Here is a 15,680-nt window from a genome sequence, read left to right as displayed (position 1 = left end):
CGCAGGTACCTGTCCACTTTTACCTGCACTACTACATCCCCCTCCCCACCCCCACCCCAGCCTGTCCCTCACCCCCTGATGCCTCCATTTCCATATTCACTGACTGGCTTTCTTGCCTGCATTGCATCCCAGCCTCTGGCTCCTTTATCATTCCTTCCATCCAGGAACAGCACACACACCAACTGTAGGTGCTTCCTCAGCCTGACAAAGGGTTTTTCAACCTGAAAGCTTGCTAAAATATATTTCTGTAACTATTCAGTTGGCCTGCTAAAACATACCAGATTAGATTGAGCCAAAGGAAAGGCCCTTGTCCTTAGACCAACACCCTTAGCACCTGACCAGAAGGACACAGGGCCCTGGACACATCTAAGCCCCAGGGTGGGGGCTGTCAGGGAGAGTTATTTGGCAGATGCTGGAGAAGAAGCTCCTGCAGGAGAAGAAAGAAAGGCTCTGTCACATTTTGGCTGCCTGAGATGCTGCTGGTGCTACTGTGCTAGTTCTAAGTTATTTTATTACCTGTTGTCATTTAAAGTAGTGGACTAGGCTGAGGCTGTAGGGGAGGAGGAGACCTCATTGGGGCAGACTACTGTTTTGTGAAGAGGCCCCAGAACCAGTGAGGGCACGCTTTAACACATACCCAGTGTCACCTATGTCATGTGCTTTGCTTGTCAGCAGCCTGAGAAGCAGTTTCCCAGAAACCCCAGCATCTATCTCCTTGAAACTTTTCAGGCTTCTTGGCCTTCTGTAGGGGAGGAGGAGACCTCATTGGGGCAGACTACTGTTTTGTGAAGAGGCCCCAGAACCAGTGAGGGCACGCTTTAACACATACCCAGTGTCACCTATGTCATGTGCTTTGCTTGTCAGCAGCCTGAGAAGCAGTTTCCCAGAAACCCCAGCATCTATCTCCTTGAAACTTTTCAGGCTTCTTGGCCTTGGAAGGTGTTACCAAATTTGCCCATTACTTTGGGGTGTGCTCATTTATTAGGGATAGTTTCTAGGGTCGTGGTGATTCTGTCAATGTGCTGCTTGTGTTACTATACGGAGCTGTATTTCTCCCTTCTGCAAGCCCTCACCCCCAATGGAGCTATCTTGCAGGACTCAGTCTCAATGGGACTGGGTTCCTCCAGTCACCAAATCAGTCATACACACAAACACACACAAATTAACGTGACACGCCTGACCTGGCCAGGCTGATCAGCATGGACAGGCTGAAACCCTCATGTGCCAAGAATCAGTTCATAAGAGCAACAATAAAATGCAGTCAGACACAAGCACACAGGTGAACAGAATCCCTCTGAATCCGGCTGGGTGTCCAGCTGACACCCTCATGGGCCAGCATTCAGTTCATAAGGGCACGTCTGAGTCAAACTGGGTCAATCAGCCTATACAAGCTGATCCCCTTATGTGTTTCAAACTCAGCACGTCCCAATCTTTGGCCTCTTGATGAGCAGACCCCACAATAATTTGGGCTTCACAGGGACCTTTAGCATAGGTAAAAGAAGCGTTGCTGCAGAGCACGGGAAGAAAGAGAAGCAGAGAAGGAAAAATATACCCAATTACTACCAGTTTGACTATAAAAGTTATCTATTGCTAAGCATATGAAATATATAATAGCACTAGTAGTAATAGACATGCAAAAGAAAAACAAACACCAACAATGACAATACTACCCTGGTTTCACTAAGTATTTGGGGAAACTTAGCTCAAGCTTAACTGATACAGTTCAGGTTCAGAAGTTTATGCCTAGAAAGAAGACAGAGAACGCTGGGATCTCACCTAGTCCACGGTACTCAGGCTGCAAAGCTGACAGGCACAGTCCGTAGCACAATCCTTGAAGAGAGAGATGATCTGTTCTTCCAGCGTCCCAAGAACGACAGGGGATGGTGTCAGCACAGGAGTTTTCTTCTTCTTTCCTTTCGTCGTCTTCTTCTTCTTCTTCTTCTTTCCTCCTCCTCCTCCTTCTTCTTCTTCTTCTCTTCTTGAAGCACACACACTTTTTACAGATTTTTATACCCTCAGTTCAGCTGCTTCGAAGCACCCTCAGTAGTGTAAATCATTGTCTTTTCTATTGACAAGGGGTTATCTGGTTTGGACCATCTCAGGAAACTGATTGATAATCAGGAAACACTTAAGATTAGGGAGTAACCCAAATACTTGGGAGCCAGCTTGAAATTCCTATGGGTGGCAGATATACTGATGGGATATCTCATGGTTTCTTCAGGAACAATAGATAGCTTGCAGCATCAGGATTTTGGATTTTTACTTGTTGTGCACAAGCCTCAGCTTAGCATGACTTTTCCAGATCTTACTATAGTCTTTTAACAGACTTAAAGCAATTATTGGGGTGCTCATAACCTTTTGTGGAGAGGACTCCCACCAGTCGTCTCGGGAAAGATATGACAACACCTGGGATTAGGGCTCCAGCAGGCTGGATGCTGTGATGAACCCTTAACCATTGTTCAAATGTTGCCCATACCCCCTCTGACTCGGTCTCTTGCCGGGGGGGAAAAGTCCTTAGTAAATCCAGATTAGAACTGGTCTGATAAATGCTGAGCTGGGTGTGTGTGAACATGGGTTGATTAGCATTTGGAGCACAGATTCCCCATCATGCAGTGCTCCCCTGCTTCTCTGGTCCCAGAATTCACTGCAGTCTCTGCTTCAGGCTTTCTGTTCTCCATCTCTCATGTAAATGAATGGTCATCTGGTTCCATCTCGGATGTAAATGAGACCTAGGGCAGTTGGTTCACTCTTGTCACCCTTATCTTGAGAGCCTTAGGTGCGTCTCTCACTGCATCTTAATCGGTTTCGTTTAGGTAGAGGAGGGGAGGGAGGGGGGGTGAGTCCTTTGTGAGTCAGACAGACTGCATCCTGTGCCAGGGTTGCCCAAGAACACACAGCTGAGACGTAACAAAGGGGCTACCATCCCTAGAAATTTTATCTGAATCAGGCAAGAAATGACAAAGTTATAGACAGTTTTGTGCTTCCCCATTATAGCCTATGGGCGAAATGTTGAAACAGCGTCAAAACAGCAAAACTGTTTCGACAAAACAAAATGGAACAATGGTTTTGAAACTAAACAAAACTTGAAACAAAACACTGTTCCATTGAAACATCAAAATGGAAGTTGAAATGAAATAGTGTTGTTTTGCACAGCCCTAGTTAATGCTTAAAATATTAATTGGGGTTAATTTCCTATGCTAGATTATGGCTATAGGACTGATACCTTTAATGGTTAATCATTTCATTTGTGATATTTGTTCTAAGGAAACCTGTAGATAAGCTTGTTTTTAGTTTTAGGATAAAGTTACTTTCTATGGTTATACCATACTAAAGGTACTCAAAACATGCATGTCCTCACATTACAGCTTGTTAACTCTTGCTAAGTGCCCTCTGAGCATCACAGACTTACACTGCTTCAGGCAAGGAAGTCAAGTTGGCTCTGTGCCTGCTTTCAGGGGCAGGGCAGGTGGCCCGGCCCAGGTTGTGGGCAGCTGGGGTCTGGCAGGGTCCCATTAGGTCTGCTAGCCTCTGCCTGCCCTGACTGGGCCCCTGCTTCCCCCAGCCCCCTGATCTAGCCTATCACCACCCCATCCCACTGGCCTGGATTGAGCTGCCCGCTGTCTCCCCATCCCTCTCTGACCCAAGCCCCCATGGCACACCCCTGCCCCTATATCCTTAGGATCATCCCCACTTCTGATGCTATCCTGGAGGATCAGGCAGGGAAGGAGAACCTGCCTGTTGCTGCCAGGCCACTACTGCTCTCCAGGCTCATAGCAGTAGTGGTACTGGGGTGGGTGGGTTCCTTTTCCCTGCCTGCTCCACTAGGGCAGCAATGGGAGCTACAGGTGAGCTGGGACCTGCTGGGGGGGTGGTGAGTGGGGATCTGGGGTATGGAGGGGTGGAACCAATCAGGAAGTACAGGAGGGATGGTGCAGCAGGCCTGATCAGGGTTGGAGGGGGTGTGCGGTAGGGCAACACAGTGGGCTCAATCTGGTGGGGTAGGGGGGCTGGGAATCATGGCAGGCCCAATCCAGAGTGGGCAGTATGGTGGGCTGGGGTGGATGGCACAGCATGCCAAGTCCTTCCTTGCTGCATCAGCTATGTCCTCCCACCCTCCAGTGGGCCTGCCATGATCCAACCTTTCATGCTGTGCCATCCCCCCACCAGCCCATATCTGGCTCACAGCACTGCCTGTTCCTCCCTGCCCCCCTGCTGGCCAAGAACCAGCACAGTTTCATTAGGGACAGGTCATGTCAGACCAACCTGATTGCCTTTTATGATCAGGTCACAAAAACATTGGATGCAGGTGTCACTGTGGATGTAGTCTTTCTGGACTTCAGCAAGGCCTTTGACACTGTCTCCCACCCCATCCTCATTAAAAAACTAGACGACTGTGGCATCGATGCCTACACAGTCAGATGGATTGCAAATTGGCTGAAGGGTCATACTCAGAGGGTGGTGATGGACAGGTCATATTTGACCTGGGGGGAAGTGGGCAGTGGAGTCCCCCAGGGCTTGGTCCTTGGGCCTTCACTGTTCAATTTCTTTAGCAGCAATTTGGACAATGGGGTGAAAAGCAACCTGTTCAAATTTGCTGATGATACCAAAATTTGGGGTGAGGTGGGCACGTTAGTAGGGAGGGAAAGACTGCAGAAAGACCTGGATAGGTTGCAGGGGTGGGCTAACAAAAACAGGATGCGTTTCAATACTGACAAGTGCAGGGTGCTGCACTTGGGCAGTAGTAACCAGCAGCAAACTTAAAAGATGGGAAACTCCCTTCTTGAGAGCACGGAGGCAGAAAGGGATCTTGGAGTCATTACTGACTCCAAGATGAACATGGGCCACTGGGCACCCCACTTCAAGAGGGATGTGGACAACATTGAGAGGGTCCAGAGGAGGGCCACCCGCATGATCCGGGGACAGCAGGGCAGACCCTACAATGAGAGGCTACAGGACCTGAACCTGTTCAGCCTTCACAAGAGAAGGCTGAGGGGGGACCTTGTGACCATCTATAAACTCACTAGGGGGGACCAGAAGGGTTTGGGGGAGACCTTGTTTCCCCTAGTGCCCCCTGGGATAACAAGGAATAATGGCCACAAGTTGTTGGAGAGTAGGTTTAGATTAGACATCCATAAGAACTACTTCACAGTTAGGGCAACTAGGATCTGGAACCAACTTCCAAGGGAAGTGGTGCTGGATCCTACCCTGGGGGTCTTTAAGAAGCGGCTCGATGCCTACCTGGCTGGGGTCAATTGAGCCCAGTTTTCCTCCTGCCCAGGCAGGAGGTCGGACTTGAAGATCTACAAGGTCCCTTCCAACCCTACTTCTATGATTCTATGATCTTATAACAGCCTTCATGCTGGCTGACCCTTACCCTCTTCAGCTGTGAGGTCCCTCCCATTGAAGGGACCTTCAGCCCTTACAGGCTGTGGCCCCACCTCTAGGCCAGTCAGGGGGCCAGATAGCTCACAGTAGCCTGGCCTGCCTCTCACATTGGGCTTAATTGCCCTTTGGCCCTGGCCATCTTGCATTGACCAGTGCAAGGGATCAGAGAGTCAATCTAGCAGCTGCTGACCCCCATATTCCAGAGACAGGTCCCTCCTGAGTCCCACCAGAGAGCCCTCTTCTACTCCAGGGGCTTGCCTGGCCCCCTTGTAGGCCTACCAGCTGTTAGCCCCATGCCTAGGCTGGGCCTTGTTCTAACTAGTCCAAAACCTTCTTCCGGGGCTTGGGACCCCACTGGGTCTGTAGGAACCTCTTGCCATCCCCATAGTTCTTCCCTTATCACCAAGGTGTTCCATGAGCAGTAGCTCAGTTGAGTGTTGTTGCTCCTTTGGCTGCTTGCAGCAAACTGCTGCCTAAGCCCAGAGAGCCAGGGTCTAAAATGGCCACCTCATCAGGGCTGGCCTGCACCTGCCAGCTGCCTGCTCCCAGCCCTTTGTCTGTGATGGAGCACCTTTGGTGCTCTGTCAGTCTCTAATCACCCTGCCACTGTGCTCTGCCTACTAGGCAGTGTAGGGAGTGAAATAAAAAGCCAGGAATTACCTGTCTTGTCAAGAGATCAAGGACCTCTGGACAAGTCCCTTACATTGCTCTTGTATACACTACTGCTTTCCTCACTTTTTGCTTTTCTCTCCTTCTCTTCATTTCCTATTATGTCACTTATATTTGGCTAACTGGACTTGCCCTTCCAGCACATTCAGGCTACTTGATTTGCCAACCTGTCCAGTTTTCCTTCTCTTATTCTTTGCCTCATACTCTGTCCATTCTTTGCCTCATACTCTGTCCATCCTGCATCAGTCACACTTCAGCCTATTGTTTTCTCTCATTCTCTTGGATGCAAATTTGAGGTGGGGCTGAATGATCTTTGGGTGATCATGCAATAGCATCAAAATTACTGCAGATGGTAAAAGCATCTCCCAGTAGGTCTTTAAAGATTTGGTCAGATATAACATGTTAACCATTTTAAAAGGGGAGAGCCTGCTGGGGAGGTAAACTTCTATGATTCTATGATGATTCTATGAAGATTGAACCTGCTAAACCATTCTGACTGAGCCCCCCCGCCTTGGACATACTGCACCACCTGTTCCCTTCCACCCCCTTACCACTGGCTCAGATTAGGCCCACCACACTGCCTGCCCACACCCCTTACCACCAGTCTATATTGGACCTGTCCCCCTTGTACCTCTCGATGAGGCGCACACTGTACCCTGCATCCCCATTCGCCACTCCCTAGCAGCTCCCAGTGCTGTTCTGGCAGAACAGGCAGGAAAGAGGAACCTGCCCACCACTGGTGCCCCTCTACTGTCTGGGCTAGGCTCAACCCAGAAAGCAGTAGTGGCAAGGTGGCAGCAGTGGCAACAGCATTGTTGTTGGCTGATGGGTTCTCCTTCCCTGCCTGTTCCCTTGGGACAGCATTGGCAGTAGAGGTAAGCTGAGGGACATGTGGGGGTGCTAGCATGAGTCATGAGGAATGGGTGGCTGGGGAGCCCCAATTGGCATGGGGAAGCCCCAGGATGGGGAGTGAAGGGACAGAAGGTGTGTCCTGAGGAGCAGGGGTGGAGTTCTAGTGGCAGGCGTGGGGGGAGCCCCAGGTATCATAAAGAGCCCAGAATAGTAGGGAAGGGGGTGTCCCCTGCATTTAGGTGCTCCCCTGCTGTTATTGTGGCAGAAGATAGAGTGGTTGGGATCAGTGTCTCCTGGGATGCTGGAACATCTCTCCCAATTAGTTTTGGGCCTGTGGAGCAGTCACATATGACTGCAATGTGAGCTGCCTAAAGACAGTTCATCCTAAGTGGAACAGGATTATCTCTGAGCTACTCAAAGATGCCTTAGTATGGGCTTACTGCCCTACTATGTGGACACTCCTGGTTTGAGTGCCCTCAACATGTATTTATGTTAACATGTAACAACACTCTATGTGTAATTTGTAACTTCACCCTATCACACTTCATATTGTAATTTTAACAGAGGATGCATGTTGAAGGACTAGGACTGAGATTCCATGATTCCATTTCACCTCTAAAGTAACTATGTATTTGTCTCAGGGAAGTTTTCTTGTTCCACCTAAAAGTACAGCACAGTAATCATAAATGCCCTGCCTATCTTCTCCCACTTTCATGTTTCTAACTTGGAAATTGGCCTGTCTCCCATATATCCTTTACATTGTCCATATCTCAGCTCCATATAGCAAGGTGAGGATCATGACTGTTTGATAAACCATGAGCTTGGTTTTGGATCTGATGTTGCGGACTTCAAACACCCGTTTCTTCAGGTGTCCAAACATTTGAGGTGATGTTGGATTTCTTTGCCCATGTCAGCCTTCTGTGAGAGATGGCTTCCAAGGTACAGGAAATACCCAACATTCTCCAGTCTCACTGTGGATCTGGAGCTGGGGACTGTTCATTAGGAACTTGTTGGTGGAGGACCTTAGTCTTCCAAATGTTAAGCGTCAGTCCCATTTTCTTGTATGCCTCAGTAAGGACATTGACAATTGTCTGAAGATCTGCTTATGATTGAGTACACATGACAGCAACATCAGCATACTGGAGCTCAATGATTGATGTTGGGGTGGTCTTGGTTTTGGATCAGAGTTGGCTGAGGTTAAAGAGTTTACCATCCATTCAGTAGTTTAGCTCCACTCCAGCTGGAGGCTTGTTGGTGATCATATGTAGCATCACAGCGAGAAACACTGAGAAGATTGCTGGAGCGATGATGTAGCCTTGCTTAACTCCCATTTTAACCTCAAAGAGATCTGTGATGGATCTATTACTGAAAACCACCACTTGCGAACCATCATGAGGCAGGCAGAGAATGGTGACAGATTTTGGTGGGCATCTGTACTTCAGAAGGATCATCTACAACACTTCTCAGCTCATTGTGGATGCTGAGTGAAAAGCTTTCATGAGGTCAAAGAAGGCCATGTAAAGTATGTTGTTCCCAGAATTTCTCCTGTGCTGTGAAGATCATGACAGGTTGTGCTTCTTGATGACATAAACCCACACTGAGTTGCTGGGAAGAGTTCTTCATTATGTGGCAGGAGACAGTTCAGGAGGGTTGTCACAGTGATCTTTCCTGTGGTGTGAAAGCAAGGTGATCCCTCGGTAGTTTCCATAGATGGGCTTGTCTCCTTTCTTGAAGATCATCTCAATCATGGCATCTCTGAAGTCATCTGGAATTTCCTCACCATTCCAGATCCTAAAGACGAGGGCATGAAGCTGTGATGTGATCTCTTTTCCTCCCCCCCAATTTGAGTATTTCAGTGGGGATTCAATCTGCTCCAGGTGCCTTTTAGTTCTTCAGTTGCTTGATGGCTTTCCTCACCTATTCAAGGTTGGAGGGATTCCAAAATCATCTCTGATTGGGTGTTGTGGGATACAGTTGAGAACACTCACATCAACAGCAGAGATCTGTAGATAGCAGAGTCTTCTTGAAAATGTCTTCAAAATGCTCCTTCCAATGGGCATTGATGACTTGCTTTTCCATGATCAGGTCTCCTCCATCCTTAGGTCTCAAGGGGGTTGGTTCCGGAGTGCTCAGACCATAGATGGTTTTGGCGGTGCTGAAGAAACTGCATGTATCATGGATGTGGGTGAGTTGTTAAATCTCTTTAGCCTTGTCTTACCACCATTTGTTTTTCATATCACAGGTTCTCCTCTGGACATCTGTGTTAGCTTGTTAGAGATTCAGTTTCTTTTGATTGGAGTTGGTATCATTTCCCCAACCACAAAAGGTCTTGCACTTGCAATCGCTCAAGTCTTGGAACTCCTGGTTGCTCTTATCAAGCCAGTCTTGATGTTTCCTGATAGAGAAGCCAAGTGTCTCTTCACAGGTATTGATAACAGTGGCGTCAAAGGCACCCCACACACTGTTGACATCCTGTTATTGTTGTTGATTGGAATTCACAAGTATTTTGTTGAGGTACTGATGGAAGAGATCTTGCTTCTTGGATCCTTGGGTCCTGTGGTGTTGATCTTCCTTTGGCATTGCTTCTGCTGTAGACATTGTTTGGGAGCCCATTTAAGTGACATAAGTGAACTGATGAATCAGTGATCAGTCCAGTAATCATCAGCTCCTAGCATTGCTTGAGTAATGTGGGCATCTTTGTGATCCTGGGCACAGATGATGACATAGTCAATTAGGCGCCGATGCTTATATTGTGGGTGTTGCCATGATGTCTTGTGCCTGTTTATTTGGTAGAACAGGGTGCTGGCAATGGTGAGTCCATGTTCCATGCATTTTATCAAGAGGAGGATGCCACTGGAGTTCACCTTTCTACTCCTTCCTTGCTGATTGATTCTGTTCCAGAGGTTAGAATCCCTTCTGACTCTAGTCTTGAAGCCACCAAGAAGAATAAGTCTATCTCCCTCCAGAACATCAGAAAGGACTTGGTCCAGGTTGGTATAGAATTCCTCTTTGGTTTCATTGGCAGCATCAAGAGTTAGGGCATATGCACTGATGACAGTGGCATATTGGCTCCTCGCCAGTTTAAGATGGGGAGTCATAAGGTGCTCATGAATTCCGGTAGGGAACTCACTGAGTTGGTTTGTGAGTTCATGAATTGCCCTGAGTTAGAATGACGTTTAAAATACTGTAATATGATCATCATGTTTTGGTGTTCAAACCAGGAACACCTTTTCCCTTTGGACTAACCTTTCAATGCTACTGCATAAAGTATGCATTTACATTGACTTACACTCAATATCTTGTTCTTAAATTTCTCAGTGAAATTGGTATAAGGACAATCTGGCCCCATTATAAGTGCCCATGTAGGGTCAGAGAACAACCCTTTCCTTATCCCTTTAGGTATGTTTATCCCATGTAGGGCACAACCTTAGCACTGCTGTTACTACTTGCACTCTCAGAGGATGATGATCAAAACTATTTTTCTAGTTTCCCCCTTTCCACATTATGTGTCCAAAGTTGTTATCTAAGCTCAAGTAGAGAAAGTAAGCTGCTCTCCTTTCAGGGTTTTCCCCTTCAGTTTTGGTGTTCATAGGGCATGTACATGTTCATAGGGCTTAGTTTGCCCTAAACATGGTGCAACTTACAGGTAAACTAACTTTAGATCAGCCTGTGTTAACACAGCCTAATGAATGTCTGTACCTGTTCACAGTATAGCCCTGGGATTGGGAAAGCCCACCTGCTTTCCTCAGACCTGGGGCTGTATTGTTCCTACCTCTCCCAACCCTGATTAGGCTATTTTTAGCTCCCAGCCCCCCCTCCACTGCAGACTCACTAACTACTCCTGCAGACCCTCCATCCCACCTGCCTCATTAGCCCCTCAAGCTCTCCAGCCTCCCTACCCCCACGGCATTACTTCCCTTGGACTGCATGCACTGCTCCTTGTTTAGGTTTAGCTGGCTTAAATAAATAAGTTAAACCTAAAACAGGTCTTGTGAACACTTATTCAGACACACCCTGAGCTATAAGATAGGTGTACCTTAGTTAAACATTTATTTTCAATGAAGCCATATATACTTTTTTCAGTTTGTATAGCTGAATGAAGTCAGTCAATATTTCCTTTCCTCCTTTACATTGTTGAGGTAAAAGTAATTTGTATTTTTCTTAGTAGTTAGGATGAATAGTATAGAACTGATCTTGTTTTCTTGCTTTTGGGGAATATGATTATGTTTTCCTCTTCAAGATTTATGTTGCTGGCCAGTGAATAATAAGCTAAATATATAAATAAGCACAAGAAGAATTTCTTCAGAAGATATTTAGAGGGATGAATATAAAAGTTTGCCAGAGAATATTATTCTATGCTGTAAAGCCCACACCAGCCTGATGACAAAAATCCTAAATGAATACAAGATTTCTGTTAAGTGGCAGTGAAAATTTAGAGTGCTATAGTTGACACTTTTTGGAAGAAAAACTGATAGAATGGCCACAGCTATTTATTTTCCCCCCTAAATAGATTCAGTTAGCAGATCTCTCCAGATCTGTCATCTGGAAAGATGAGGATCAGTGCAACAGACAGGAACATCAGAAACTGCAGGTTGATCATGTTCTATCCTGATCTTAACCTATAATAAAATGGCAATGTTGCTTTTCACTGCAGTTTCTCAGGTACTAGTCTTCATTGGGTGCATATACACAACACATTTACTGCGGAATTAACTAAGTAGCTCTGCAGTAAATAGCTCAGTGTCTCCATGTGCAGCTCTGTTAGGCTGAAGGAAAGTAATAAACTCCACAGCACCACACTGCACATGTAGATGCTGATGCAGCTGTCTGGGGCACAAAGGTCAGCCCCTCCACAGCATGCTGAGCCAGGTCAGAGCAGCTCAGGGCTGGCAAGCTAACCCTCCCCTCCCCTCCTCACCACTCCTTGCCAACCAGGACTGCTCCAACTCAGCTCAGTATGCTGCTCTCACAAGCACACTTGTAAATGTGGTGCTCAGAAGCAATAAATTGTGGCATGATATGCATCAGCGTTTATTGCTCTGCATTCATTGCATGTATAGATGTGCACATTGAGTGAAGGTAGTAAAATCATCCTAATGGGGTATTAAATGCTGTTCATGTGACTTGTGTATCAGGTAGACAAAAGATGAGAAATCTTGACATTACACTCAATCTGTAGAAACAGCACTCATTTCTCACATAAATATCAATAAAATGCAACTTAGAATTCTGCTTCTGATCTCAGTATAAAGCACAAGAATTAAACTAATGCTCATCTTGAACTTCCACATTAAAATTTCATATGATAGAATAGATGCAAATAGAATGTGCTAGAATTTCAGATCTATTTACTTAGGAGTCTTTCCTTCCCAGGTACCTTTCCAGCATTTTATTATAATTTGTTTCCTTCCTCTGCTCCTGTCTGGCCTTATGAATAGATAAGTGAATAAGTAATTTGAAGGAACAGAAAAATAGGCATAGCGGTTTCTAATATATTTTAGAAGTTTAGAAGGAAAGTTAGATAAAAAGGAGAAAACATGCAGTACCGAAGGAGCTGTTTTAGAGAAAAGTAAAATATTGCTCTAGAAAATAGATAGTGGTCATACAAACTAGCAGACACAAATTTTCCAATTAAAAAACTCCAGCTGTGACACTTTCTTAGTTACCTGGATAATCTTTTTCAAGGTATGACACAGAAAAAAACATTTTTTTTAAATACTTCCTGGATAAATATTAAATAAAAGTCTATTAGAAGTACTTGCAAAATGCCTTTCTGTACTTTCTTTCTTCCAAATAAAAAATAGAAATGTGAGAAGGTGTAATATTGCCTGTCTTATTGTAAGGGAGGTGGTGCTGGCCCCTACCCTGGGGATCTTTAAGAAGAGGCTGGATACCTACCTGGCTGGACTCATTTGAGTCCTGTTTTTGTTTTTAGGGTTTTTTTGTTGTTGTTCTCCCGCCCTGGCGGGGGGTCGGGCTAGAAGATCTATTAGGTCCCTTCCGACCCTAAAACTATGAAACTATGTAATCAGTCAAACCATTTATAAAATAAGATGCTAGTCAAAATCTGCAAAAGTCCTTAACTACAGCCTTATTACATTGAACCCTGACAGTTGAAATGAAAATAATTCCTGAGGACGTGTTAAATATATATTTTTTTTCAATTTTACCATGGTTTAAAGAATAAGAAAACTAACCAACAGGCACTTATTCACCATGACTGAGCCTTGAAATTGGTGAGACTACACCCTACATATATTCAGAGAGAAATACAAAGACGCCTGGCATAGTGAGATGTACAATAACAAATTAAAAAAATACAATCTATAGATATATATTCACTGCAATGAATATTACAAAGGACCAAGCTCTATAGAATAGCAAATAGATTCCTTTAATATGTAGGCTGCCAAATAGTGTGATGCAAACAAAGGTCTAATCTATGACAACACTACTCTTGACAATGATCCAGAATCTTTAACAGCCCAATAAAACACTCTGATTGACAGTAGTGAAAATAACTGAAAAATCCAATAATATTAATGAATGAAAATGTACCAGAGTCTGAAGAACATCACAAATCAAAATAAGTAATTAGTGAAATTTCAAATCCATAACAGGTTCTAACACCTGACTTATAAATTATACTATTTAGCATTTCTCAAATTAATCCTTTAATTAAAGCTTCATTGCTTCCTAGGGCTTTGGTGGAAAAGTTTCTTTTTTAGAAATTGAGCAAAAACTAGATCCACTACCAGGAAGAAGTGAATGTTTTTAAATATTGGTGCTGTTTTAAGCATATAATTTCTACTTTCACAAATCAGTGGTATCTTGTCATCTATTGGCCTAATTATATTCTGTTTTCCCATAAGTAGTTGATCTTTGTGTTGCTGTTACCGTAGGTGTTCTGATGGAAAATCCTGCTTCCTCAGTGTTGCTTAGAAATTACAACAAGCTTGAATCTGAAGAATCTGTCTCCAGAAACATAATTGGACCATGCAATGAAGAGAAAAAAGAGAAAAAGGATGACAGAGGAAATGGCATGATCTACAGATCTTTGTTTACAAGAACATTTTCCCATCAACTGTCTTTAGAAATATAATTTCCATTTTGCCTTAAAGATCAGTCAGACAATGTTGTTTAACACATATTCTTCCTTGTCAAACATTTCACTTATTCCACATGTTGTAGACAGCTTAATAAGAGGTATTTCACCCTTAGAATGTTGCTAAAGCTGTGTCATTTTCTTCCCATTTCATATGACATTTGTTGCAGCAAGAGAACCAGATACCTCATAAGTAACATTACCTTTGGCAATTTTAACTCCATTCATGCTTCTGTCCTTAGCAAAAATGAAAAGAAAATCACATCCATTTTTTACATTATTTTTTTAACAGCCTTAAGTACTTACAAACTAGGTGAAATTTGCATCTTTTTGCTCCCTATTATTAAGTAAGTGTAATCAAGAGGGGTCCATGTTGATGGGAGGTGTCAATACAAAATACATTTGATGTAACCTTATAACTTGCTACATTCCCATGTTGTGCTTCAAGTTATTTAAACTATTATTTTCCCAGAATAAACAAGAAAAAAAATTCTATTTTTAACAATCAAGTTTGGGAATAGTATAGAAAAGCCCAAACACATTTATTTCCCCACTCTAGCTATGCCATACTCCATCAGGGTCTAGTAAGTGTTAACATTCTTCCATCCTGACTTCCCAGCCTTCTAAATCTCCTTTCCTTCATTTGGAAACACATTTGGATATGCTTTTCTAAAAGTTCCTCTCTATCTTATTTGTCTTGTCTTTCCCACCCACCCCACTGAAAAAGCTCTCACCAGTTATATTGATAGACTCTATTGATCCATGCAACCGGGATTTTGTGTCAGGTGCAGGTTGAAACATCACTTCAGTCTTCTTCATATTAATAGTGAGTCCAAAGTTGTCACAGGCTGACAAGAATAGGTCCAGGGACCATTACATGTCAGCCTGTGAGCTTGTGCATAACACAGAGGAAGTTGCAAAGCATGGCTTTAGAGCTCGCTTGGAGCCTGTGTGGGTTGAATATGTCTTCATCAGAATGGTACCTGCTCCCCATACAAGGTCATCGTCTTGGAAGGCATCTGACAGCATGGCAGAGAATAGCATGCTAAAGAGGATAGGTGTGAGCACACAGCCCTGCTTGATGCCGTTTGTGACTGGAAAGGGGTCAGAGCATTTGCCATTCACAAGGATGCCATCGTGGAACTGTCAAACCATATTGATGAATTTTCTGGGGTAGCCATACTTCTTCATGATTTCCCAGAGGCCTTCATGGTTCACTGTGTTGAAAGCTTTAGTTAGGTTGATGATCATGAGAAGGTCAAAGTTCTGTTCTCGGCACTTTTCTTGAAACTGCTGGGCTGCAAATACCATGCCAGTGGTTCTGTGTCCTTTTCTGAAACCGCGTTGGCTCTCAGGCAGTAGATTGTTTAGATGGTCAGTTAGCTGATTGATAGAGGTCTCTCACAAGTAGAGGTCTCTCACAGTTGAGAGGAGGGAGGTTCCCCTGTGATTATAACAGAGTTGGTAATTTCCCTTCTTCTTGTACAGGTGGATGATGGAAGCATCCTTGAATTCTTGAGATACTACCTCCTGTGCCCACATACTGCAGAAGACCTTGGTTAGTTTCCCCATGAGGTCATGAGCACCTGATTTATAGACCTCCACTGGAATCACTTCAGCTCCACAAGCTTTGCCACTAGACATTTGTTGTATGGCCTTTTGGACTTCC

General features: G+C 44.6%; 1 long non-coding RNA gene across 1 annotated transcript in view; it reads left to right on the top strand.

Moving 5' to 3' along the window:
- LOC102385243 overlaps window positions 1-13,978 on the top strand; it is a 53,436-nt gene extending 39,458 nt beyond the window's left edge. The window contains exon 3 of the long non-coding RNA XR_322923.1: window positions 13,809-13,978. This is a non-coding gene — a long non-coding RNA (uncharacterized LOC102385243). The remainder of the gene's footprint in view (window positions 1-13,808) is intronic.
- Window positions 13,979-15,680: the final 1,702 nt, after the last annotated feature.

This window comes from Alligator sinensis, unplaced genomic scaffold (assembly GCF_000455745.1).
Source record: "Alligator sinensis unplaced genomic scaffold, ASM45574v1 scaffold297_1, whole genome shotgun sequence".
Taxonomy (NCBI): Eukaryota; Metazoa; Chordata; order Crocodylia; family Alligatoridae; genus Alligator; species Alligator sinensis.
The sequence above is the reverse complement of the archived record's forward strand: the minus strand, read 5'-3'. Positions and strand labels throughout refer to the sequence as shown.